Here is a 27,763-nt window from a genome sequence, read left to right as displayed (position 1 = left end):
CTTCAAGTTGTCGCCGTCGCCCATGCGGAGTGGGCGTTTAAAGGGGCGAGCGCGGCGCGGCGCGAGCCAGCGAGCGCGCGGGGCCGCGGCGGGGCGGCGCGGGGGAGGGGCGGGGGCGGGCGCGGGGAGGGGCGGCGGGGGGGGGGGCGCCCTGCGCGCGGCCCCCCCCCCCCCGCCGGCCCGCGGCTCCCCGAGGCCGCCCCCCCCGCCCGCCGCAGCGCGCCGCCCCCCCGGGCGCCCCCCGCGCCGCGGCCCGGGAGCGCGCGCCGCGCCCGCCTCCCCCGCGCCCGCCCGGGCCTCTCCCCCTGGCGGCGGGGCCGGGCGCGCGGGAGCCCGAGCCGAGCCCGCGCCGCCCGGGCCGCCGCGCGCGCCTTCCGCTCCCCGCGCGCCCGCCGGGCTGCGGGGGGCGGCGAGGGCGGCCGGGGGGCGCCGCGCTGCCACCGGGCGCCGAGGACTGGGCCGCGGGGGGTAAGTGCCGGCGCGCGGGGCTGCGCGGGGCGCCCGCCGCCCCCCTCACCTCTCGGGCCCCACCGCGCGCACCCCGCCTCCTGCCGCCTGCGGCTTCCTCTTGTTGTTCGTTGTCTTACGGGGTTTGGGGGGGGGGGGCTGCGGGGAGGAAGGGGTGACTGCCATGTGCGCGCGCTCCGGGGGTGCCGAGGAGAAGGAAGTCAGGTGAGAGGCCCCGACGCGCCCACCCCGAGCCCGGCCTGCGGGGGCCTCCCGCGCCCCCCGGGAGCCCGTTTGTCATTTTCTCGCCAGCGTTGGGCCCAGGCGGCCTCTCCTAGGGGGCCCCCGCGCCCGGCGGCCGCCTCTGTCCACCTGTCCTCGCGCCACCCAGCCGTGCTCGGCCGCGGCGCGCTGCCGCCCTCCCAGGGGGCGGCCGCGGGGGTCTCCCCGCAGACCCTCCCCGCGCGCGCTGCGCCCCCGGGCCCTTCAGTGCCCTATTTCTCTTCCCGCCCGCAGCCGTACTTTCCATCCCTCTGGAAAGGGGCGCAGAGCCTGGGGTCCAGGCTCCCCCCAGGCGCCAGGAGGGCCGGAGGAAAGGAGGGTGCCTCAGGTAGAGGGCTCGAGAGCTGAGAAGGGGCGAGGGGAGCCGGCCTCAGTGGGACCGAAAGCCCCCGCCTCTGCGGGGCCACGGTGACAGCAGGACCCCCGGCTCCCGGGAACTCAATTAACTTGGCCCGCGCCCGCCGGCCCTTCTCCCCCACCCACCTCGGAGGAAGCTAACAGGTCTTTTGTTTTGCGCTGTGTTGTCGTTGACTAGGAAATTTGCATGGAGTGTGACAACAGAAAATTACTACTGCTTACTCCAGGCTAAAGGGATGGCAGAAAGGAAAAAACACAACCAGTCTGTGTGTGTGCGCGCGCGCACTTGTGAGTGTGGCTGCGTTTGGCCAGAAGTGGAGTTGTGGGGTTCAGTGGCAGGAACAGCAAAATGTCAGTTTGTAACCATCAGGACCGTGGAACTGCCTCTGTGTATTTTTAGAAGCTGCACTTTCTTGTGTTCCTTTCACACCAGGCTTGCTCTCTCATTAAGTTCTCCATAAATAATTGTGTTTAGAGAGAGGGAAACTATGGAAGCTGGAAGGAGATTGCTGAAATCTCCATCCCGCCGGCGCAGAGCACCGTTTGCAGTGAAGTTCCTGGAAAGTGCCCGTGGGCTGAGAATTCAGATTTTCCTAAAAGCTCAGTTAAGTCCTCTTCTGTCAGATGCCTATGAATAAAGCACGCTGGGAAAATCCCGATAGCCGCGCAGTCTTATTTTATCTTTTACACGGTGGTTGGTTTCGAGCCCTGGTAGCAAACACATCACCCGTGCTGTATTTTTGTGTGGTTTTTCTAAATAAAGGAGAGGAACACATGGACTGCTTTCTGATATGCCAGGTCTTTTCTACCAGTGGGTATTGAATTCACTGTCTTTTTCAGGTAATTGCCATTTTAGGCAGAGACAACAATTATGAAGACAATGGAATATAGAAAGTTTATGAATTAGAGTATTCTTTTAGAGAACCACCCCTTCTCTTTAAAGACAGGAGTTCTGTAAAGGTAAAGCAGGAAGGTATACGTGATTGCAAGGGACAAAAGTAAAGCACAAGTTTTCTTCCCTAGACCCCTTTCTGCCTCCATTTGTCCCAAGAGACCCCAAATCCTTCTGCCTTAATTTACCGAAATGCTGACTTGTCTAACCATGCAGATATCTCCATCTGGGAATGACATCAGGTTTGGAGTGGAAAAAATAAATTCTCAGTCTTTAATTACTGCGTATTAGCAATTTCTTAGAGCAGGCGGATGATTCTCCAACTCTGAACGCCTGAAATGAACCTTAATTGAAATACAGAAAAGGGTTGTTTTTTTCTCCTTTACACACTCTTCATGTACTCATCCACTTCCCCAAGTTATCAGTTAAGCCACAGAATTGGAGGTACGGTACGGCACTTCCCCCCCAGTTAAACCAAGGGAGCATTTGGCCCCCAAGCATTTAACTTTTTTTTTCCCTCTCCAAATGGCCTTCTATGGAGAGATCAGAGGGTCTGTTATAACACACAGTTATGTAATGTTGGTTGCAGTGCATTAAATAATATATCTTGATAAACTTTTATGTAAACCTTACTCTTGGCACATCTTAGGAATTCATTAAATACTTACTAAATGAAGGTGTTAATGACATATTGTGGTTTGCTTCAAATTCAATGGCATAGGGCTAAGACGTTTTTCAGAAGAAGTCATTTTGGTCTGAAAGTTATTAGGATAATATGTTTGTGCTACTAGATTTTTAAACAAGTCCAGATCTAATTTGAATGGCTGTAAGAGAACTCTGAAACATAGCACATGGTCAAAAAGAGAAGCTAATGTCAAAAGCGCTACTGATTATTTTCCTAGGAGGATTGATAGTAAAAATAAAATGAAATTTTATACAATAAAATATTGCCTACTCAATAGTATGAGAAAGATGCAAGGAAGGATAAACAGTACTGGCCTCTAAGGAACATATTTGTGGGGAAAGTGATATTAAAATGTGAAAATTTATTGAATCTGTAAATGATTTTAATTCAAGGAATGCTGGAGAAAGTAGATTTGGTTTTTTCTTTGTAGACCAGAACAGGTAGAGATCCTGGAATCTCTGGTTTGGAAGGGGTCTTAAAAGCTAATTTCCCCAGTCAATCCCTTAGGGGTCGTCAAAAGCACGTATCTTAGGTGACCAGGAATTTACCACTCGCTTCTCGAAGGCCAGAATTTTATCTTTAGAGTTCAATATATACTGTGTGGACGGATGAATAATGTCTGAAGTGGTTTGTTCCATCTTTATACGTTCTATTAGTTTTTTTCTTCTCTTGCATAGAATTGGTTGTCCTGAAACTTCTGACCAGTAGTCTTAGTTCTGCCATTTGCAGCAAAGCAGACCAAATCTGTATCTGGAGAGGCTCGGTTATGCTGGAGGAACAAACATTCCCAACTTTTCACGGCCTGTGACAGCAAACGTTGTCTGGGTTGTGCCAGGTCCACCGCTGGCCTCCTCACTCTGTGTCCTAGGAAACGGGAGAGCCGCCATCTTGAACATTTCAGGTTGTTGTGGCCAAAAGAAAGATCCCTTCAGAGGATGGTTCCCTCATGGACTGGCCTTTAACTGTGGTAGCCCAGAAGGGCCACACACAACTAATTAGTCAATACTGGTTGCCTGGCTCCACGGAGCCACCACCAGGGGGCCAGATAGTGCCACCTGCTTCGTGCCCAGAAGTGGAGAGCTGTGGTAAGCGGCTCTGAGGAGATCCTTCCCTTAGTCATTCTTGTCTGCCTGATAACTTGCCAGCTCCACCATCCTTCCTGCCCCTCTGGGGCCCAAGTCTTCCCTTCTCCACGGCAGCACTGTCAGAATTGCCAAAAGTTCCCGGAGAGATGTGGTGCAACTTCCCTCACCGTCTCCCCTCTCTTGGAATACAGCCCTAGTGCCACCCCTCCGCCAGTGGTGGAGCCCTGGCAATTTTAAGTCACTATTTATTACTATTATATACATTTTATTTTCTCAAGACTTATTTTCCTGGCAAGGGCACAATGAACAGGAACTTTTCATGACTGTTATCTGAAGATATCGTGGTCATTGTCAAAATTTGAAATTTGGTCTTGAGTAACTGTTCCCTTATTTGATATGTCAGATGCTTTATATAGTCTTGCTGCATAAATAAACTCGTAGATGTATTCATTCATTCATTTATCCATCCATTTGTTCGTTCAGTAAATACTCATCGCGTACCTACTAGGCGTGGGGCACTATTACACACCGGGGACATTGAGATGTCTAAGAGTCCTCCTCTTCAAGAAACACTCTCTCCTATTGGGCAGACAGACGGGGAAACTCATGGCAATGCTAAGAGAGGCACAGAGAGCCATGGGGACTCTTGAGAACAAACAAATAGCTTATCCGGCAGAATTTAGGAAAGCTCCACAGAGGAATTGACACTTGAACTAAGTCTTGAAGGAGTGCGACTGCTCTAGCAGAAAAGGGAAACAGAGGGAGGATGCTCCAAGCAGAGAGGCTAGCATAAAACACAGGATGGCAACGCTTGGCCATCGGGAACGACAAGGAATTCGGGCTCTTTGTGAAAGATGAAATCAAACAGTGCCGAATTGTGAAGGGCCTAGTAGACAAGGTCTGGAGTTTGGACTTCGTCCTGTCCGACAGGAATTGCAGACTCTCCTGATTGCTTTGGGGCAGGCATAGATATAAGTGAACAAAGCGGACTGAGCTAAGGCCTTCAGGAACAGTGCAAACTGTGGACATCTGGAGAATATATTCTCTGTCTAAATGGAACAGCCAGTGTCAAGGATGCCAGTTGTCCGAACTTCCCATTTTTAAAGGAAAGCTGACAATTCAGATTTAAATGAACAAAGTATTAAAGGTTGACAATTTATCCACGTTTTAAAGTACACGTGTGGGGGAAAATCTTGAATGCCAGTCAAAACCAGCCTAAGGACCACCAGCGAAAGTCTGCAACTGTGAGGGGTGGGGGGTCATCCGATTTGCGAGGATGAGGCTTACACCATCAGGTCTCCTTAGAGAGCTCATCTGGTGGCCAGGTGGATAGTATCAGAACCTGAGAGGCTAGAGTTGATACTCTGTAATCACTTGAAGATGCTACAAGTCTTACTTTATAACACTGAGCCCATTTTATAGGACACAGCTTTCCATGTTATGTAGGAGGGCCCAGGTAAAGATTTACAGAGTTAATGAATGAGAGGAAAGAAAGGTAAAGTTTTATCAAGAGAATACCCTTTTTGAGTGTTTCTTCTTATGCCACACACTTCCTTTGCTAGACCGCTCATTTCTCAAGAGCACCGGGATCCTACATTGATCATATCAGCTTGTTCTCTATCCCCATATGATACATTTTATTGGTTTTTAAAAATGCATAAAGCATTCAGTGCAGGATACAAAGAGAGATCAGCAAAGCATCAGAGTAACTATTGTCTGGAACTAAGCTCACTGATCCTCCCACATTCATAAAGAAATGCCAGCTCAACAGATGGGTCTCCTACTCGAGCCTACAACCCTGTCCTCCCAGGCTCTGTCAAATGACACTGGACCCTTTAATACTGCGCTCCAGGATACATTACATTAATGGCTCACTCTGTCCTATAGCCATGTACCCAAGATCGTCTTGAGAATATTTAATTTTTGTTATTTTTTAGCATTGCATCCACTCACTCTTATTCTTTCTAGCCCCTCTCTTACTTTGAAACCATACTTGTCCACTGCGCAACAGTGAGACGTCTGCAAAAAACCTTTCAAATGTTAAAAAAAAACACTAGGAGTCCTTTCATAAGGCTTGCTGACCTGATTTCTTGCAGGTTGCAGTCCCGTGGGCACATCCATATTTTTAAAGCTGCTCAGTTCCCTAGAAGATCAGGTCTTTAAAGTCTTTATAACTCCGTTCTACAAATTATACTTTATAAATTCAGCTTTCTTGAGGTGTAATTTAGATACAATAAAACTCACTTACTTTATAAGTTCAATGAATTTTTTGAATACAAAGGGACAGCATGAGCAAATTATATTTTAAAGTCAGCTCTTCATAGTAAATGTTTATGGGCAAAGCAGCCTTAAGGGTCCAACTGCCTAGATTCTAATCTTGGGTCAACTAGTTACAACTTGCATGACCTTTGGCAAGCCTTCTAATTCCTTTCTGCCTCCATCTCTGTAATGGGGATAATGACAGGCTGCACCTCCTGCAGCCAGTAGATGCACAGTGCTTCAGCACTGTCAGGATTCAGTAAAGGTTGACCATTGTTTCTGTTGTAGTTAATTTTATTTTTGTCACTATTATTGTAATAGAAAAGAAATCCAGGGGACATAAACAAGCATGGAGAAATAAATTGACTAGGATATAGATGGAATATGTATAAATACCTCCTGGGTGACTAAATGGCATGCCAGGAGTGTGCAAAGATAAAGACTAATTATGACCTCTATTTCTGGAATATTTTTACCGAAAGATTTCAGGAGAAATTATTTTCTATTAAAAGAGATACATATATAATTGGGATTGAATGCAACATTTTGCAAGGATTTTTAACAAAAATCAAGTCTTTGAAGATCTTTCGGCTGCTTGAGACTTTGAGGGTACTGCATTCACTTCCTTCTGTTGATTTCTCTCCTCTGCCATTTTGGCGGAAAGGTTTACAGAATACTGGACTTCGGAAATATTTTCATTAAAATTGTGAAAGTGCCTCCTATTTTAATCTGCAGGGAATGCTGCCCAGATGTAGAATTTTTGCCGTTAGTTAATGTTCATGTTTTATGACCCGGCCCGCAGGTCAAACGAACCGCACCTGAAAGAGGGAGCGGAAATTGGGGGACAAGAGGCGAGAGAAACAGAGACAAGACAGGATTCTGATCAAGTCTCTGTTTATTGAGGGTAGAGCATCAGAATATATACTAAGGGGAGGGTATTAGCAGGGGGTGATAGGCTGATGAGGCGGCTCTTCCAAATAAGGCAATAAAATGCTGTTACACCACTTGCTATAGGTTGGGAGTCTTCAATGCTGGTCATGGCTTCGACATCTTGTTGTGCAGGCGTGACACTTTTTGCCCGGGAAACTGGGGAAAGGGGAAGAAGAAGGCGGAAGCACAGGGGTGGAGTAGGTGTACCTATGAAAACCGCCATGTTGCTGGAGACCGCAAATGCACGTAGCTCCGGGCGGCTCCCCACAGTTTTAGACCAACGTTATATATTGGAATAAGGAAGGAAAAGTATTAGAGAATGACCTTAGGGAAATCAAGTCACCAGAAGGAAAAGAGCTGAGCCGAATTCTACTTCTGGTTCTGTAGCTTGCTGCTACCCACAAGGGCGGGGATCTTCGTTTTTTTTTTCACTGATGATTCCCACACATCTAGAACCGTTCAGAAGTAGTGTAGATACACATTGTTGAATGGTCTTGGGAAAGACACTTAGTCTCTATAGAACTCGGTTTCCTCAGCCATAAAATAAGGGGGTTAGTGATGTGGACCATTGACCATGAGGTGCAGAGATGCCCAGAGATGAGCTTACCAAATGCAATGGATGTGTCATGATGATGGGAGTGAGGGTTGCTGGGGGGGAGTGGTGGGGTGGGGGTGGGGGGGTTGAATGGGACCTCATATATTTTTTTAATGTAATATTTTTACAAAATAAAAAAAAAGGAAAAAAAAATAAAAAATAAGGGAGTTAGATCGGATGTTGTCAAACTTTAGTAGGCATAGATATTAGATGCTGATTCCTTAGCTTCATATCCAGAAATTTGGATGTGGTGGAAAACAAGCTGGGATCCAACAATCCACATGGCTTTGAGACACTTGAGTTGAAAGGAGCAGAAATCCTACTCAAAAAGGAAGGTTTTTTGTTTTGTTTCATTTTGGAGGTTCCTCTCCCATATAAAAAGCAAAATTCAGAGTAAGGATTGCTTCAGGCTTAATTGGATCTAGCTGCTTATATAATGTCACCAACCATTCTTTGGTTCCACTTTCTCCTGCATCAACATCTGTTTTAACTCCTCTTTCTGGCTTTCTCTTCGCAATAGTAAGAGCTCCCAGACCCTCAGGCTTCCATTCTTGGACATGGAAACCCTACCACAAACAGCGTGCATCTTTTCCTAAAGCTTCCAGCAAAAGAACTGGTCTGACTGCCACTGGGCCAAATTGTGTCATACCTACATTCATCAATCTGGTGCCTTTGGTTCCCTGAGCAGCTCTGGGTCAAATGCCCAGCCTTTGGCCTGGGGGGATGCAGCCAACCCACCCAAACCCTGGGAGTTGGGGAAGGATCATTATCCAAGATAAATTAGAGGAAATTTTTTCCAGAAAAATGGAAAACGGATTCATGTTAGCCAAAAACTACGTATCTCCAGCAACTACTGGGCATTTTCTGGAAGCACTTAGATGAGAATCACCCAACTACTATGTCCCAAAAGAGTAACCAGTGTGCCTTGATAGTAAGACCTGCAGCTCTCAAGGTGACCAGGAGGGTGGAGCTAGGTCCTGGGGTGGTCAGAACTCCTGAGCTATTGCCTCACCTGTTTACCCCAGTGCTTTGGACAAATACTCAGCATTTCCTCTGTGGCCATGATGGTTGGGAAGCACTAACCTGAGTGATTCATGTGCAGGTGATATGTGACCTGCACTTTGAGAATCACTTACACTTTGAGGTTTTCTCAAATATGCAATAATATTACTGCAGGATCTTCTTGAGATAACCTGCAGTTATCTCATAACAGCAAAAGCTCTAGTTGGGGATACAAAGAGGTAAGACAGACAAACAAACGGGACCAGCAGTTGAAACCTGCTCTGAATATTGTCAGCTTGGTTTAATTTCATAATCGTGGGCCAGCATCGCCTCTTCCAGCCTTGTTGTCAGCATCCCTGGCCGCTTGTAATGCTGGCAGCATAAAAGGATGCACATTACGCAGAAAGGGGGAAGCGGGAATATCTGGACAGAACACTGAGCAGATCATTAGTCAACAGGTAAGTCTTAGATGCATTCTGTGTGAGTTCATGGAAGATGTGAATTCTGATGAATGAACTATTAATGAATGATTAACCCATTTTCATTAAATGAAGAAGCTACTGTCATTTTCTTAAACTCATTTAATAAAATCACTCCCAGCTCTGTTTCTTCATGTTAGCATCGTCATTAATTTAGTATCAGATGGCTTCTCCACACCTCCACTTTCCCCTCCATCAGAGCAATCCAACGTGCAAAGGAAAATATATTCAGCAGGCGGTGCTGGAATAACTGAATATCCACATGGAGAAAATTAACCTTGACCCTGTCACCACATGCAAAAATTCCTTTGTGATGGATTATAGATCTAAATGTAGAAGTTGAAACCATAAAGCTTTTCGAGGCAAATATAACTTGGAGATAGACAACGGTTTCTTCGATAAATCATAGAAAACAATAACCACGAAAGTGGAAAAAAAAAGGTCAATTAGACATAAAAATTAAAACTTAGCTCATCTAAAGGAAAGCAGGATGAGGAGTGAAGGCTGGAAATCCCTGGTTAACAGTCATTACCACCAGGGGGATTTCCTCTCTTGTGCATTAGGTCAAGTTATTTTCACTTGTAAATGATAGCAGCTGACTCTGCAGCTTAGGTGAACAGGGGAATTTCGTGGAAGCACATTGGGGCTTTTCATCAAATCCAAAGTCAGGGATGCAGCAGGAACCTAGGAATGGAAGTATTGAAGCCCTGTAAGGAGCCCAGTGAAGACTCTCTCCACCTTTGTCTTTATTCCTCATGGCAGTCCAGCTCCCTCTTCTCCATAGTCCACACAGCAGATCATGGTTGCCAGTTGTTCTTGAGCTTTGGATATTCCAGTTGAGCTACTCAAAGAAAGGCCCATCTTTCTGTCTTTGACAATTCTCATGGAAGAGTCTGATTGACCTGCTTGGGTCCAAAAACCTGTTGTCAGAGGGAAGACAATATTTAAAGACACATAGCAGTTCCATACAGCTACACAAATGTAGGGTGAAAAGAGATTTGCATTTCCATTGACGTCCACCCTACATTTCCTCTCCATTAGACATAAGAATTAGACATCATTAGGCACAAAGTTGATGAGAATTTTGTACTCGGTCACAGTTTTTAATATCTATAAGCTCTGATGTATTGATTGTCTAATATCTGCATCTCTACATATTGATTGGTATATATTAAGGGCCATAAACAAAATGGCCCATTTTACAAATGGGCACATTTATTTGTAAATTATTAGCTGAGATCTATCCAAGTGCAGACATGCTTTATTCTAGTCTGAATATACAATAAAATTAATGTAAATAACTTTAATCAACTTCAAAAGCAGCAAATTCCAAGACAATTAGGTTAACTTTAAGAACTCATATTTATTGAGTTAACAGATGGTAAATTAAAAAACAATGAAGCTAATTTTTAAAATCATTCATTGAGTTAAAAAACTGCATCCAGACTTATTTAACAGAACTGTTTTGTAACTGGTTTCTCATCCCAATATGCATATTTTAAGATTCCAATTTGGGGGACTTCTGGGAGGACACCACATCAGTCGCAGTATGTGAACACTCCTGCACCAAATTCCTTTTTTCAATTTGATTTTTAAAAATTTAATCACTTTTATTAATACATATTAATAAAGCATACAATATGTCCAATGTCCAATCAGTGGTATTTGGTGTAATCACATAGTTGTGCATTCATCAGTTCAATCACCATTAGAGTATTCCCAATATTCCAATATTAATAGTAATAATAAAAAACCTCAGGCAAACAAATAGCTGTACCCCTTAATATTGAGCTCTCAATCTCTCCTAACATCCTCTGCAGTACATAGCTGCTATTTAATTTCTGTCTCTCTAATTTATTTTGTACATTCATATTTTTCTTTTCTTAGCATTTTTTTTCAATTTTATTGATACATATTAATAAAGCATAAATCCATCGAAAGAGTACAATCATTGGTATTTGGTGTAATCAAATGTTTGTGCATTCATCACCCCAACCACTCCCAAAGCACTTTCTTTATTCCAATAATAATAACAACAAACGAAAAACAAACAAAGCTCATTGCTCTCCATCCCTATGCCTTGCCTGGTATACATAGCTGCTCTTCTTTTTTCTTCTCTCTAGTATATTTATATTTTGTAGAAACAGTCTTAATTATGCAATATGATGCATATTCATCTTTTATGAGGTTCTACTTTCACACATTTCCATGTTACATTTTAAAACTTGACCTTAGACTTCCCTTTTCCAACCACTGTCCTACCCGTACAATAGCTCTGCTGGTTACAAACATCATGGTATGCTGTAACCATTTCTATTGACCAAATTCCTTTTTCAAAAGCTTTAGGGTCACCTGAAAAAGAAAGGATTTTCCATGCATTAATAATGAAAATGGAAGAAATAAACATAGTCCAGATTTTGGAAACGAGGAAGGGCCTGCTTCATCAGCTCCAGTTTGCTCTCTGCCTGCTCCATGGCCTTCTAAGTTGCTGGGCGTTGCCTACCTTAGGCTTGTCTTCTGCTAGCAGAGTAAAAGTTGCTCCTGGTTAGACCTACAGTTCAAAAATGTCAGGCAAAACAAGCTTTCTTCTGGGGCCTTCTGGGGCCTTGTGCACTGGTGGCCTGAAATAATGTGAGCATCATAAAAAATGTTCTCCTTTGCTCTCAGATTGGTGACAGCCTCTCCACTGGGCGTTTTGCTTGTAGGCTTCCACTTGGTTGGATTTCCTTGCAAGGTTTGGAGGTGGAACAATTACCCTACCCAAAGACCTGAAATTTACCAGGAACTGGTCATCTCCATACAGGAGCTCAATCATTTCTCCTACTTCCTAGGTTTTATAGATGGAAGTGCAGATCCACCACTGATACACTGGGGCACGCCATTTGCATTGCTTTGGCTATTTTGGGTATTACATGATGGCATGTGTAGGACCAGTGCTTTTCATGCAGCAGTGAAGTTATTCCATAAACAAATTTGGACTAGATGTGTTTGAATGGCTGGCTGCTCAGTTGTGTTATTATGGTCTTTTCTTGACCATACGTAGTTACAAACTGTGATGTAATTTATTTTATGGTCCCAGGAGTTCCTTGTTTAACAGCTGATCTTACATTGTACGGGACTTGATCAGTAATGTGTAGGATCTTATTACCTAGTTTTGATAGGACAGTTATTTACTTTCAATTTTCCAATTGAATTTAAAGTGCAAAAGGAAGTATTTTCAACAAAAGGTGCTGAAATAACTGGATATCCATGTGGAAAAAAATAAACCTTGATCCATAGCCCCCACCTTACAAAAAATTCATTTGCAATGGATTAGAGATCTAAATGTAGAAGCTAAACATTTAAAACACTCAGAACTATAAAAATTCTATGTTAAAAACACTTAGAGCTATAAAAACACATTATTGAAATTACTGTAGAAAAAAATTATCTTATTATTGTGCATTTGAAACTCTTTAGCCCCTAAACCCTTTTTCCTCCTTAAACTACTTGTTTTTATAACCTTTTGATAATATCAAGTTTCATAGAAATGCACCTATAACTGTCTAGCAGGATAGATTATTTTTATTTAAACAAGAGTAAGTTACGGTAAGAATAGAGTGTGACCAAATGAAAAATGCAGAAATAGAAATCAGAGATAGAGGAAAATTTTGAGAAAAAGTGTAATCATCTAAAGGAAAGAAAAGAAAATATTCACCTCATATTCCTCATGTTCAAAGGAAATGAATAAAGAATTAAAATGATAAGAAAAAATTGTATAGACAAATTATGGAGTTCTAATTTAAAATGTAAGCTCCTTGAGGGGGAAGAAACATCTTTTTCTTGTAACCCTATCCCTAACAGAGGGCTTAATACACAGTATTTACTATTAGTTTTAAATTAGTATTTCTTGAAATTATGAATAAAATAATGGATGTTCCCTTGAAAATACAACAGATGGATCTGAAGCAAAAAATAAAAGTTATAACAGAAGACAACTTTCCATATATAAAAATTGTGCTGGCATTGGAAGGTATCTTTTGAGTAAAATTAGGGAATTGAGATCAATGCCCACACAAAGGCTGGTAAATTTTTCAATTTATAGGACAAAGAAAATTCCTGTAAGTATCTAAGAAGAAAACCATATATACTTTTGTAAATTACTGTCCTATTTCTTATATAGAATAAGAAATGTTTAAAGGCCACATGTAAATTTCTACATAATTTTAAGAGGAACGAATTTGATTCTGCAAGTTTTATGCCTATCCAGTATTTCGCTTCTGTAAAAGCAACAGATCAACATTTCTAAATCTGAAAGGTGTCAGAAAATATAAAAACCAGGAGATTTTCTGCAATAATTGCAAAGAGATATCTTCCAGACCACGTGCAGGTGAGACAATATAAATTCTCCCCAGGAATAGAAAACTTGAATAAAAATTATTAGAGCTAAACAAGCATTATGAAGACAAAGTAAACTAAGGAATAAAGTACAATGAAAACTGAAGTGAATTAAGAATTGATGTGATGACTGGATATTTGTTCTCAAGGGAGGAAAGTTTTCAATAAAATAATATGAAAAGGAGATTTTTTTTTTCTTAGTGAACTGTCTGTTCCTAGTCATCACAAGAAGGAATAAGGAGATGGAGAAAACAAAAGCAGGAGAAGTTGTTGCTTTATTTTCTAATCATGAGATAAGAATACATTTGCAGAGCCTTGAGAACAATGGAATGGAGACAGGAGATGGAAACAGAGTATGTTCTAAGTAATTGTGGAAGATAAAAGTAACCAAAATAGTCCATTTAAAGACAGAGTAGAAAGGAAACAAGGAGGAGCTATTGAAAAGAAGTAAGTATAAAATAAGATGGGGAAAAAAAGTCCAATCAAACTTAAAAACTAGGGCAAATATATATGGTTAAATTTACCATTGAAATTGCAAGATCCTCAAATTGAATTACACTAAGAGTCTGAAGTTTTGATGGTCCCCAAGAGGCATACCTAAAGGAAAGGGATGGGATTCTTAAAGATGCCAAAGATTTTCTCAACTAATATGTTCAAATACAAATCAGATATCATTATTCATATCAGACAAGGCAGAATTTTAATCAAAGACAGTAAACAGGTCAAAAAGAACTATTTTATAATCATTAATGGTGTAATATTAGTGGAAAAATAATGGTACTGGAAGATTATGTATTAAATAACTTTAAATTAGAATAGTAATTCACCCATAGCAAAATAGTATTTATACAAACAAAGCAAAAGTTTACCAAATTAGGAACTATGCTGATGAAATACTTCATATCAGTTGGTTAAATTTTTTAAAGAGTGATTATTTTATTAGATATTTTTAAAACATTGAATGGAATTTAATACTTGTACTGATAAAATGGTTAAAAAAGGGAAAATAAAAATATTTCATAAACATTATAATAAATATTTAAAAGTAATAGCATTAAAAATAATGCAAAAACACTAGAAATACATGTGTTTAAAAAGAGGAGTGGGGTGAGAGTTGGTGTAATAGTTTTGCTTTAATAATGTTCTTTAATATTACTTTAAAAACTCTGATCAGTATAGTAAAATATACTAAAGAAAGAGCTATGAAGATTGGAAAAAGATGATACAACATCATTATTTACTGCGAAAATACTTGTATAGCTTGGAAACTTAAAGGAGACAATGAAAATATTAATATACTTAAAAGCAGTAAAATATTAGAGGAAAAATTAATATTAAAATAATTCAGTAGTATTTCTAAACACAGCATAAACTTTTAAGAGATTCATTTTTCTAAGGGTAACAAATTATGTAAAGTTCTAGGATTGACTTAAACCAGAAATATAACTAAATAAAACATTTAGAGGGCTAGAAAAATCTTAATTTAATTGAAAGCCAAGTTTCTTTTTAAAAAGATAAAATAGGGATTGGATGTGACTCAAGTGGTTGAGTACCTGCTTTCCACATGCGAGGTCCTTGGTTTAGTCCTGGGGCCTCCTAAAAACAAAAACAAAAAACAACAAGCAACAAACAAACAAAAAAAACTAACTCAGGGAAGCTGATGTGGCTCAGTGGTTGAGCACCAGCTTCCACATGCAAGGTCCCAGGTTCAATCCCCAGCCCCAATACTTAAAAAAAAAAAAGGTATATGCATATGTATATGATCCTATCAGACTGATGACTGGCAGGATTAATATGTGGTGCTGATGAAATTGCCTGGAAACAGAGTCTTTTAAAAAAAAAAGATAAAATATTTTTAAAGTATTCTTTCCAAAGTACAGATGTACTGCAAATCTGATAAAACTCTGTTTTGTTTTTCATATTTTGAGGTGGTTGTGAAGGGGAACTCGATTTTGACAAATCTGGAAGAAAAGGCAGACAAGAATAGCAAAAATCAGTTTTGAGAAAGAAGAAAAATATGACAAGAGACTAGTCTTATAAAATATTAAAATACATTAAAAATTTATAATAATTAAAACCATATGATACTGGCACTAAAATAGATTGATTAATGAGGCAAAACATGTGGTCAAAATAAATTATATTATATATAAGAATGAAATATTTGATAATGGTTGTGGCAAAAATCAGCGGAGAGGGAAAGCATTTTGCAATTCATGGACTACATGATTAACAGTTTGGAAAAACATCAATGTATACAATGATCATGCACGTATAATAAATTACCAGAATTCAAACCGTAGGAAACCTAAAGGGAAAATAACTTTGTAGCCTTAGAATGCTGTAACTAATTGCAAAGTGAAAGGTAAAGTAGATTTGATTATATTAAAATAGCAATAAAATGAGCAAACAGTAACCTGGATACAATTATTTGAATATAATAACAGAAAGGGTTAATACCATTATTATACAAAAAACCTATACAAACTCACAATAAAACCCTACCGGGAACCAATACAGGAGATAAGAATAGAATCACATTTCACAAAAAATTAAATATAAATTTACAAATGTATAAAAACATTCAGCCTTACTAATAATCAAATGAATATACTGTAAAACAGAAACAAGTTGTATTTAGGTTTAATAAATAATTTTGAAATTAATGTCAAGGATTTACTTTCCCAGTTACTACAGATTATTTTGATTTAGATCAACTTCTCCAAGAACAAGTAGAAAAGCTGGATAAAATTTAGCAAACATTTATTTGAAGACATTGGAGAGCTGCTAGGCGGAGAGGGCTTGAGAGGCCAAGAGCCCAGAGGAAGGGAGCTAAAGAAAGTTCTCACATACTCTTAACTGCCTGTAGAAAAGTAAAGCATCACTGGAGCTTTGAATGTTTGAAACATCCAGAGGCTCAAATAATCTCTACAAATTTTCATACACCATGTATGACATTCAATAAAAATCACTAGGCCTACTAGCAGATAAGATAAAATGACCAAAAATAGGCCAAAATATCCATGATTAATGTGTTAAAAAATTAGATGAGAAGATACAGAATTTTAGCAGATTATGGGAAAGTATGATAAAGGATCAAATGGAAATTCCAGAAGTGAAAAAAGAAACTGATGAAAATTAAAAATTCAATAGATGGTTTAAGAATAGATTAGACACAGTTGAAGAACAGATTGGTGAGCTGGAAGACCAAGCAGTAGAAAAATTAATGGTAATACCCCAAATCAGCAAGAATGCATTAAAAAAAAAAAAATTTTTTTTTTTCTTATATAACTGATGGCATATAAATCTGTATAACGCTTTTGCAAACACTTTGGAAACATTAATCAGATATTAGAACAAAATAGGTTTCTATCTTTTGACCCAGTAATCTTATCTCTGGGAGTATATCAAAAGGAAATAATTTTTAAAGTGTGAATTCCCTCATGTATGAAAATGTTCACTACAGTTATATTCATGACAGTAATAACTATGTACAGTGTTTTAAGTGCATACTTCAGTTAATGCAGTTAATCCTCACAGCAACCCAAGGAGGTAGTTACTGTTAATATCCCCATTTTACAGATGAAAAAACTGTAGCCCTGAGAGATCAACTAACTTGCCCAAGATTATATAGCTAGTGAGTAGAGGAGCAAGAATTTGAATCCAGGTTTTCTGACTCCATAGCCTACACTTTAACCTGTTCAAGACTGTTAAAAGAAACCTACATGGCTAACAACCTGAGTCTTGCTAAATAAGTACATTATGTCCAGTCTTTGTAATATAATGCAGGCATTAAAAGATGAAACACACTTAACAACATGGGAAGAGCTTCTCACAAAATGTGAAGAGGAAAAAAAAAAATCACTGAACAACAATCAATCTAATAATATGCACCTAAAAATGATTGAAAGCAAATATCTCAAAAGGCTAACAGCAATTAGGGTAGTAGCCCTATACGTACAGCCTTCCATTTCTCCATTTCTCAAGTTTAGTAATGCGTGTTATATTGCAAAAATAAATCTCTCTCTATTAAAAAATAGTAGGCTGGAGCCAGACTGCCTGAGTCACCACTTATTCGGCGTGTAGTGTGGGCAAGTTATTGAACTCTTGTTTCTAAGTTTCTAAGTTTTACTGTAAAATGAGGATAATTATGGTACCTACCACATAGAGTGAGTGTGAGGGCTAAATATGCTTATAAATGGTCCATGTTTAGGATAGTGTCTGGTACTTAGGAAATATTCCAGCATTTTTTTTTTTTAAAACAAGCTTGCATTGTTTTAGGGTTCCCGAATGCCCAGGCAAATGACAGTTCCTTCCAGCCATTCCTCAGATAAACATACCCATTAGCAGTAAATCTTGTTTCTGTACATGGATCTTATTTTGTTCTTACTATGAATTACCCAATACAGAGGTTTCTAGGAAAGTTCTTGTCATTGACTGGTATTACTATCCCAAGAAGCAGTGACAAAAACCAAAATGTCTGATTTCCTTTTTCTTTTTAAGAATCTCAGACTCCCTGCTTGTACATGAGTGATTGGAATGACCCATTGGGGCCAATATTGCATTAACATTATCAGTACTGAATCAGAGAACACATTTATCCCCTTCGTGAATTTTCTAGATAAATAACTTTTTTTTACCAGCTCCCCTATCTGACAGCTAACAATAAAAAGCTGTTTAAGAAATATAATAATTGTTGTGAGTTGATTATTCTGTATTAAATACCCTGGAAGGCCTAAATATGTGTTTTTCCACTTTTTCTACCTGGCAGATCCAAAATGTTTGGAGGCTTTGGGTAGAATTTCCTCTTCACTTGAAACAATTTTGAAATTATTAAAAAAAAAAGTTAAGATTCTAAAATTTATTTTTATCTGTCTTAGTGTCTAATGAAAGTATAAGACCTTTTAATAACCCCTGCCAATTAAACTAACAGCTGTTTACCTGGTAGGATATTGTAGTACCTGTAAGAGGAAAGGCTGACACTTAATATTTCATACCTTTGTGAGAATAATTACCTTTGATGTGTCTATTTGGTTTTCAGGATGTTTCGTGCCTCTGCTCTTGTGAGATTTCAGTGGTAGAATCCACTCGTGAATCTTCCTAGGTGAGTCTGCTCTTTCTCTAATTCTATCTGTCTCTGAACTGCCACTCTTTCTTTTATGTGACATTCGTTGGCAATGTCCTTTGGTGACACGTCCTAATAATCCTTAGTGCTACAATATTGTCAATGTCTAACAAATTTCTTTAGTGTCTGAATCTTCCATTTCTGCTAAAGCTTTCCTTTTGGGGCTAGTCAGGAAGGCATTTCTGAGTTTTTCTCCACCTTGCAATTCCAGGATTTTTTCAAGACGTTCCACAGTCTCTTTTCTAATGGGCCAACAGGTCATACAGCGGTGCTTCATTGAGTATTTACTATGAGCAAAGAACTGGTTGCTGTGGGAAATACAAGAGAGTCAGATGTTGATCCCATTCTGAAGGAGACTGGAGTCTACAAGGGGAGGTTATATTAAAAAAAAAAAACAAAAAACGGCAGTACAGAGAGCAAATAGAGTATTGTGTTAGTTTATAAGCAGGAGAAATTACTTTAACTGGGTTTAACTTTATGGAGAAACTAGTGTTTGGGCTTTAAAGAAAGAGTACAGTTCAGACAGGAATGTCATTCCAAAGAGAAGGAATCCAGTGAGTCAAGACTGACGTGACGTGATTGGGCGGGCAAAACACTGGCCTGGGAATAGAAAGACATGTGTTGGCCTTATCTTGGATAAGCCACTTCTCCTGCTTAGCCTTATGTTTCTTTACCTGTGAAATGTTTAAAATAGCCCCTGTCCTGGCAGTCTTTCATTTGGAGATCAAATGAGAGCTGCGGGTGGAAGCTCCTTGGAAACCATGAAGCGTTCTGTAAAGGAAAAGTACGTTGTTTTCTCTCTTCTCTTGTACCATAAGCTCCATGGGGCATATAATAGTCACATTGGTCTTTAAAAATGTTTGGTGAGACAATGAGCCATTGATTGAATAAATGAATCTATTAGGGAGGCATTATTGAGTGAATAAATGAATGAAACAAAACAGAGTAGGAAAGAACATTGTATAAATAGGAAACAAGTGGGTCTCTTTCAAAGCCTGAAGTAGAACTGGGTGTTGGGAATGTAAACCATGTTCAGATCAATGGATCCACTAAGCCAGTGGTTCTCCACTTGTTATCAGTGCACAAGCAGCATTAGAATCACCTCAGTATTTGTTAGAAATGCTCATTCTCCAACCTCGCCTCCACCTACTGGATCAGAAACTCTGGTGAGGGAGGGGGAGTTAGAGAGAGCCCAGCAATCTGTTTTAAAGGAGCCCTCCAGGACATGCTGATGCATGTTAAAATACGAGGACCACTACCTTGTGCCCAAGTGGGGAGTTTGGAAATTATTTTACTGGAAATTCCAGTGTTAATAAAGGCTTTTAGTTTTGGATGGACTCAATTTTCAGCTGTGAATGGACATATTCCTGGATGATGAGGCAAGTGTTTGTGCCTGAGAGATTTTATGGCTGCAACAGTGAAAGACAATAGGAATTACCAGAAACCGAACCTGAGCCCTCCCATGTGGTAGGCGGGAGGTCAGATGCTTGAGCTCATGTGATCTGTATGCACATTAAAGTTTGAGAAGGACTGCCCTAGAAGATACTGTGAGCCTTGGGTTGCATGCTTCCCTCACCCCCAGTAAGGTAATGCAACACAGATGGCGAGGAGCATTTCTTCTTGGCTGTTATATGGTTTACGTCCATGCTGGCCAAATCCGAAGCCTAAACTGTGTCACCCTTACCTGGTGTGGTGGTTTGAAGCTGTATGTACCCCAGAAAAATATATTCTTAAATTTAAGTGGTTGTGGACCCAGTGTAAGCAGAATCTTTTGAGGAGGCTACTTCAGTTATGGTGTGACCCACCTCATTCAGGATGCATCTTGATCCCATTACTAGAGTTCTTTATAAGAATGACATTCAGACAAAGCAAAAAAAAAAAAAAAAAGCCATAGGAAGCAAGAAGCTGAAAGCAATGAAAGCAGAAGAGAAGGCAGAGCCCAGCAGATGCCGCCATGTTGCAGAGGAGATGAGGTTCACCGGTGGCCAGTCTTCAGGAAGAAAGCATCACCTTGATGATGCCTTGATTTGGACATTTTTGTGGTCTAACACAACATGCTAATAAATTCCCAGTGTTAAAGCTCACCTCATGGTATTTGCCTTGAGCAGCCTAGGAAACTAAAACACCTCGGAAGAAAAAGAAGCACCAAAGAAGATTACATAGGGGGGTGATGGAGATAGAGAGCAACTGAGAGGAAAGATATGGGTGACAGAAGGTAGTCAAGAAAGAGCCTCTTGAATGCTTACAAGTAGTTGGAGGGAAAGCAAGGGAGGCTGGAAATCTACCAGTTGTGTGATGGGAGGAAACGTGGACAAATACTCTTCTGTGATCATTGTGGTGACCCTGTTTGTATCACGTCTGAACTGATGTGGGCTGGGAACTGGGTTATGCTGGAAATGTGGAGCCACAAGCCCTAGGCCTGTCGAGAAAAATTAAAAATGGTCACCCACTAAGAGTATTCAACTTGATCATCTTGGCCTCAGTATCTGTTCCAGAATCAGAACGTGCCACTTAGAGTTTACTCAGATAGGCCGAGAAAATTTTGTTTTCACTCTTTTCCGCTCCGTCGTCTCATCTTCCTCCAGCCCTGTGCTCTAGCAGGGACCATTTAGACTTAATTAATAGTGGTCCATTCTCTTCCAACTTCAACACCATTCTTTCACTTTCAACATCAAACTGGTGGTTCTTACACTGGAGCATGCCTCAGAATCACCAGGAGGGCTCGTTAAAACACAGATGGATGGGACCTGCCCCAAAGAGTTTCTGGTTCAGTGGGTCAGAGTGGGGCCCAAGAATCTGCATTTCTATCAAGTTCCCAGCTGATACTGATGTTGTTTGTCCAGAGACCACATTTTGAGAATCTCAGGCTGAAACTATTCAGTTTAATTCCCATCCAAGGGTAATGGTTTAGAAAGCCTTTTAGGTAAGTGCTTCTCAAAATACCTAGCTGATTTTCCCACTTGATCATGGACCAAATATGTGAGCCTGGCGTGTATGACTAGTATGGTGTGTGTGCCACAAGCTGCTCACCCTGCCAGGTGAGCACACCTGAACTAGTCGACAACCTGTTCAGTAACGTGAGTCCACTGCTGATGTGCTCAGATGTCAGGACAATGTCAACTTGCGCTGAAAATTTCTAAACACTCTCGATGTCTGTGTTTTGCTCACCTCAGTCCAGAACAGTTTCTGGAGTGGGGCTTGCCCTGGGACCATCCTTTGAGTATCGACTCAGTCTCTTTCAGGAAAATGCTGTTTTTCTCAGATTCTGTACCTCCCCCTTTCTTACCTTTCTCCAGATACCCTCTGGATGTACGAGGAGGGCCTAAAAGTTTGTGTGTGCCCTCCTTAGATCCTGCACTGTCTTCTGGATGCCCCTTGGTCTTTTCTAGAGAGGGGCTGGACCCTTCCTCTCTGGGATTGGGAACGGTGGAGAGTGGCTAGGTCCCACCTGATCTGGGGGCCAGCGTGCTGTGCCCACCACTGCTTCCACAGTCCTGAATGTTTCCAGCCCCCCATGGCCTGTTCCCTGCTCCACGACCTCTGCCCTTCCACCAGCCACTCCCACTGGGAAGTGGGAAACTCTGAAGGCCCCTCCTTCCCACACCAGCCCCTGGAGGTCTAGCTGTCTCTGCTCCTCCTGCGGCTTCCTCTGTGCCATTGATGTGGTCGTTGTCTCCTAGAAGCAGTGGAGTGGGTTGTAAATGTGTGCAAAAAATGATGGTAGCTCATTATAATGGGTATAACTAACACTGCCGATTTATGAATGTGATTATGGCTGAAAGGGGTAGTCTGATAGTCTAGGGAGGCTAATATTAATTGGAAGAAATTGAAAGACAGCTAGGGAATTATCTAGGGACTGGATAATGTAATGATTTTGGTGGTGGATGAGGATTGTGGTTAATAGTACAAATACAAGAATGTCTCTCAATTGCAAGGCTTTGGGAGTGTGGTGGTACGTGAGAGGCAACTAATGTAGCTTCCGGACTGAGGTAAGCGGGAGTGCTGTAATATTTTCATAGCAAAGGCAAAGAAGGATCTATATCAGTGCTAAGGGTAATATGGGATTTACTTTTATGAGATGTGAATATGATCAAGTGTTTTTCATTTTCTTCATTAACAAGGAGACCTTGGTCATGTCATTTAACCAATCTGTGCTCATTTATTCTTCTTTCAGAAAACTGGAGAAACAACTGAGTTTGTTTTTTTGTTTTTTTTTTAGGATAAAATAAGATAAATGTGCTTGGGCAGGATTTTTTTTAAAACTTTTTTTGAAGTTTTTATTTTTAAGAATCACTTTTATTGATACATATTAATGAAGCATAAATCCATCCAAAGTGTACAGTCATTGGTATAATCACATAGTTGGGCATTTGTCACATCCTCCAAGGTGGCTGCACCATTCTCCATTCCCATCAACAGTAAACACGCCTTCCTGTCTCTCCATATCCTCTCCAACCTTTAGTTTTCCAACTTTTTCATAGTGGCCAGTTGAATGGCTGTGAGATGATCTCTCATGGTAGTTTTGATTTGCATTTCCCTATTCGCTAGTGATCTTGAACATTTTTTCATGCATTTCTTCGCCATTTCTATTTCTTCTTTGGACCATTGTCTTCTCAAGTCTTTTTGGGCAGGATTTTTTAAAGCAATACTTCCATAATTTGTGAAGCTGCCTTTTGTCTGTTACTTTATTTTTTGAAGTTTAAATAAAGTTTAAGAAGGCAATTTCTGATAAAACAAATACATATATTAAAAAGGACAATTCATTTTCAAAAATCGGCACTTGCTACTAATTTTATTGTATTTTACTCTTTTTTTTTTTTTTAAAGATTTATTTTTATTTATTTAATTCCCCTCCCCTCCCCCGGTTGTCTGTTTTCTGTGTCTTTTTGCTGTGTCTTGTTTCTTTGTCCGCTTCTGTTGTCGTCAGCGGCACGGGAAGTGTGGGCGGCGCCATTCCTGGGCAGGCTGCACTTTCTCTCGCGCTGGGCGGCTCTCCTTACGGGCGCACTCCTTGTGCGTGGGGCTCCCCTACGCGGGGGACACCCTTGCGTGGCGCGGCACTCCTTGCGTGCATCAGCACTGCGCATGGGCCAGCTGCACATGGGTCAAGGAGGCCTGGGGTTTGAACCACGGACCTCCCATGTGTAAACGAATACCCTAACCACTGGGCCAAGTCCGTTTCCCTGTATTTTACTCTTATCTATGCTTACTGTATGATTTTGTAGAAATACTTTGTAATGGGGTATTACCACACAGCTCTTTCCACCTCTAGTCTGTGACACGGTGTTTTTAGCTTGAAATTAGTCATGGTGGGAGTATGTACACCATGGAAATCAGCAAACACTACAAATCAGGGCTCCACCACTTCCAAGAGACTGTTGGTAAAAATTTACCAGCACACCCCTGCTTAGGGCCAACCCAGTGGCCTCTTTTGATCACATACCCATTTGGATGTTACAAAGCTGCCCTTCCCAGAGGTTCAGCCACAAAACAGTGTGTGTGGAGGAGATACTGAAAAGCTAGGGCCCTAATAACATCTCATCTACTTGCCCCCCTGTCTCCCTCCTCTCTCTACCATCCTTTGGATTTTTATTTCCTTCATAGCTTAACTTCTGTACATTAAAGATAAATGCTCCTGGCCTAACATCATCTCCCTGGTAGCCTTCCCCCAAATCCCAGCTTAGTCTATCTATGAGAAAACATCAAACTCAAGTTGACGGACCTGCCACAAAAATCCCTCATCAATTCTCTTCAAAGCTGTCGAGTCATAAAAGCCAAGGACAGACCAGGAAACTGTCATATCCCGGGAGGATTGTCACGCCACAGCCCTCAGGGGTAGGTCCTTGGGAGCTGGCGCCGAAGCCAGATGTCCCCAACAGGGTGACCCCCCTGTGGCCGCAGGGCCGGCAGGAGGAGGTGCGGCCAGCCCAGGAGTGGGCGCACGAGGTCCACCCCGGCTGCTGGGTGCGGGAGTAGCCCTTCCCGCTGAAGCACCGCTCCTGGGCACAGAGGGACAGCAGCCCTGTGCCCTCCCATCTTCTCGCCTCCTTCCAGCCTCCATCCCCACTGCCAGCCTGGCCCGGAGCTGGCACCTGGGACTCACACGGGGAAACTCCTCCGAAAGAGCTCTCGCCCTGCAGAGCTGCTGAGCCACGTCCACCGCAGACAGTGGGCGAAGAATTGCCATTGAATCGCCAGGGAGAGCAGAGAATTGCCAGAGACGGACACAGCCTGGTCCTTCTAGAAGGAAGCGACCACCCGGCCATCGAGACCATGCCGCCTCTCTCCCCGCTTGGAAAGAGGATTTAGGGTAGGGCTTAAGAGGCCAACGACATCTTAGCAGAAGGCAGTGATGACAGCGACGAGGAGGAACAGGGCGCTGGGTCCGCGAGAGCAGGTGCTGCGCAGTGGCCGGGGGGGGGGGGGCGGTGAGAGGGGCCAGGCCGACGGCAGCGTCCCCAGAGGCGCAAGAGGAGGCTGGAGGAGGAGGACGCTCTGGCCAGGCCAGCCGGGAGTCCAGCGACGAGGAGGGCAGCAGCTCGGGGCGGACGAGATGGCCGCTCGGTGGCTTCGTGTGACCTCGAGCAGGTGGCAGGGCCCCGGGCCTCCCCGTAGCCAACCAGAGCCCCCTGCCGGCCCCCAGGCCCTCTTCTTTATTCCCCAGAGCTGCACATGCAGAAACACGTTATTTTACAGAAACGGGTGTTTTTAAGAAATTTTATTGTAGAAAAGTATGCTTTTTTAAATGGCCTTAGTGTGGCAGGGGTACTGGAAGGCTATGCCAAGGATTCTCCTGCAACTCAGCTAAACTTCAGTGCAGTAAGATTGGAGTGTGGGGTTTGTTGTCACATAGTAAGTGGGTTGACGTTTTTTCGGAGGGGTGATTTTCCCTTTAAATATCACAGGGTAATGTTTAGGGTAAAGCGTCTGAAGGGATCTGACGAGGCAGAAAGAACGATGTAGCAAGAACCTGCTATTCTTGCCTTGCTTTTTTCACAGATACAGCTATCGGAATGTTCAAGTGTTTTTAAATGAAAAAAAAACAAAACTGTCCTAGATCAAAAACCAAGGGGGATACAATGACTAAATGTCAGGTGGTGCTATAGATTGGATCCTGGAAAAGAAAAATGGACATTAGTGGGAAAAGTGGAGAAATCAGAATCTTCTGTTGTATTGTACCAAGGTAATTGCTTAGTTTTGATTATTGTTACAGTGGCTGTTAAGAAATTTACATTAGGAGAAGTTGGGTGAAGGATATATGGGAACACTGTGCTATTTTTGCAACTCTTCTGTAAATATAAAATTATTTACGAAAAAATTAATGAAGAGAAATAAACTCATGACGCAAGTTGTAGGTGGGATGGGGGTTATCTTCTCTATACTGTGGGAAAACTTCTGATCTGCAGCCACCTGCTTCTTGATCTGATAAAAGAGTGAAAGAGCTTGTAGAAAATATTTTTCCCTTAATAAAGATTCGCTTTCATGTCTTTTAGCTATTTTGCAGAATAAAAATGTTCTATTTCGAACATTGTTGGCTGAGCATTAACTCTCTCTTTCCCTTTTTCTTTACAGTCTTCTTGCAACAATCCTAATCTCCCCACTGGAAAGTGGATGCCTCCAGACAACAAAGAAGAAGTTCCTATACCTAGGAAGTGAATTAGTATAATTTAAGACGCTTACCTTCATTACCTGTCTCTTGGAACATGGCCATGTTTGCATAGCTACATCGCCTTCTAAATGGTACAGCTAGGGACAGTATACCTGAATGGGGCATGGGACAGGTGCTCTGTGGCAAAATTTCTCAAACTTTTATCTGCATGTGCATCACTTGGGGGTCTTGCTAAGATACAGATTCTGAGTCAGTAGATTTGGGGTAGACTCAACAGTCTTGATTTTTTTCACAAGTTCCCACAAGTTTCTCAGTAGCTGGGTGATGCCAAGCTCTGGCCCCTGAGTAGCAAGGCTCCAGACCCTTTCTGAAACAGCCCCTCTCACCTTTGTACAGTCAGCATAAGGAAAGTATTAATTGGTTGGAAGCTTAAAAGGAATAGGAAATGTACAGTGTCTCGGTAAGACCAAAACCAAAATAAATAAGATAACCAAAGAAGAAACACTTTCATCAAGAGCCGACATTATTGTACACATTGAGGTGGATTGAAGGATGGGCTGCCCAGCCATTCACTGGACAGAAGTGAAGCTGTTTTTGAAGTTTTAATTTTAAATCCCAAATAAGAGTCATTATCTCTGGTCCTATCCTTTCACTAGAGAAGAAAAATTCAGCATTGTCTGTTAAGGAAGAACTAAAGCTTTCAGAATTGCTGAGAAGTACAGTGATAATGTACATCAATCTGTTCCCTCTAAAAATTTCAAATAATTGTGATTCCTGGAAAATAATAAATGATTTTGTCCATGTGTATTTCTTTTTAAAGATTTATGTTGTTTATTCCCACCTCCTCCTCCCCCCCATTGTCTGCTCTCTGTGTCCATTCACTGTGTGTTCTTCTGTGTCCACTTGCATTCTTGTCAGTGGCACCGGGAATCTGTGTCTCTTTTTGTTGCATCATCTTGCTGCTTCAGCTCTCTCTGTGTGCAGTGCCACTCCTGGATGGGCTGTGCTTTTCTCACACAGGGTGTTTCAATGCAGGGTGCACTCCTTGAGCATGGAGCTTCCCTACACAGGGGACACCCCTGCGTGGCACAGCACTCCTTGTGCATGGCAGTGCTGCATGTGGACCAGCTCACCACACGGGTCAGGAGGCCCTGGGTTTGAACCCTGGACCCCCTATATGGTAGGCAGATGCTCTATCAGTTGAACCACGTCTGCTTCCCATCAATGTGTATTCTTTTTTGTTTCCCTCTCCCCTCCCCCCCCCACCCCACCCCAGCTGTCTGTTCTCTGTGTCCATTTGCTGCATGTTCTTCTTTTTGTCCGCTTCTGTTGTCAGTGGCATGGGAATCTGTGTTTCTTTTTTTGTTGTTGTTAAATCATCTTGCTGCATCAGTTCTCCGTGTCATCATCCCTGGGCAGGCTGCACTTTCTTTCGCGCTGGGCAACTCTCCTTATGGGACGCACTCCCTGCGCATGGGGCTCCCCTACGCGGGGGACACCCCTACGTGGCACCGCACTCCTTGCTCACATCAGCACTGCGCATGGGCCAGCTCCACACGGGTCAAGGAGGCCCGGGGTTTGAACCGTGGACCTCCCATGTGGTAGACGGATGCCCTAACCACTGGACCAAGTCCGCTTC

General features: G+C 42.1%; 1 protein-coding gene and 1 long non-coding RNA gene across 5 annotated transcripts in view; one reads left to right on the top strand and one right to left on the bottom strand.

Annotated features, from left to right (window-relative positions):
• SATB1 (SATB homeobox 1) overlaps nt 1–568 on the bottom strand; it is a 97,998-nt gene extending 97,430 nt beyond the window's left edge. The window contains exon 1 of the mRNA XM_071212877.1: nt 518–568. The gene's annotated coding sequence lies outside the window, so the exon portion shown is untranslated. The remainder of the gene's footprint in view (nt 1–517) is intronic.
• LOC101443455 (uncharacterized) lies at nt 361–26,931 on the top strand. Of its 4 annotated transcripts, XR_011647841.1 has the most exons (5): nt 361–468; nt 18,432–18,494; nt 24,656–24,825; nt 25,515–25,698; nt 26,088–26,931. It is a non-coding gene; the product is annotated as an uncharacterized lncRNA (long non-coding RNA). The 4 variants fall into 4 exon arrangements; XR_009184257.2 differs by lacking the exon at nt 24,656–24,825; XR_187987.5 differs by lacking the exons at nt 361–468; nt 24,656–24,825 and adding an exon at nt 530–672.
• The last annotated feature ends 832 nt before the right edge of the window (nt 26,932–27,763 follow it).

Source organism: Dasypus novemcinctus, chromosome 31 (assembly GCF_030445035.2).
Source record: "Dasypus novemcinctus isolate mDasNov1 chromosome 31, mDasNov1.1.hap2, whole genome shotgun sequence".
In the NCBI taxonomy this organism is placed as follows: domain Eukaryota; kingdom Metazoa; phylum Chordata; class Mammalia; order Cingulata; family Dasypodidae; genus Dasypus; species Dasypus novemcinctus.
The sequence above is the reverse complement of the archived record's forward strand: the minus strand, read 5'-3'. Positions and strand labels throughout refer to the sequence as shown.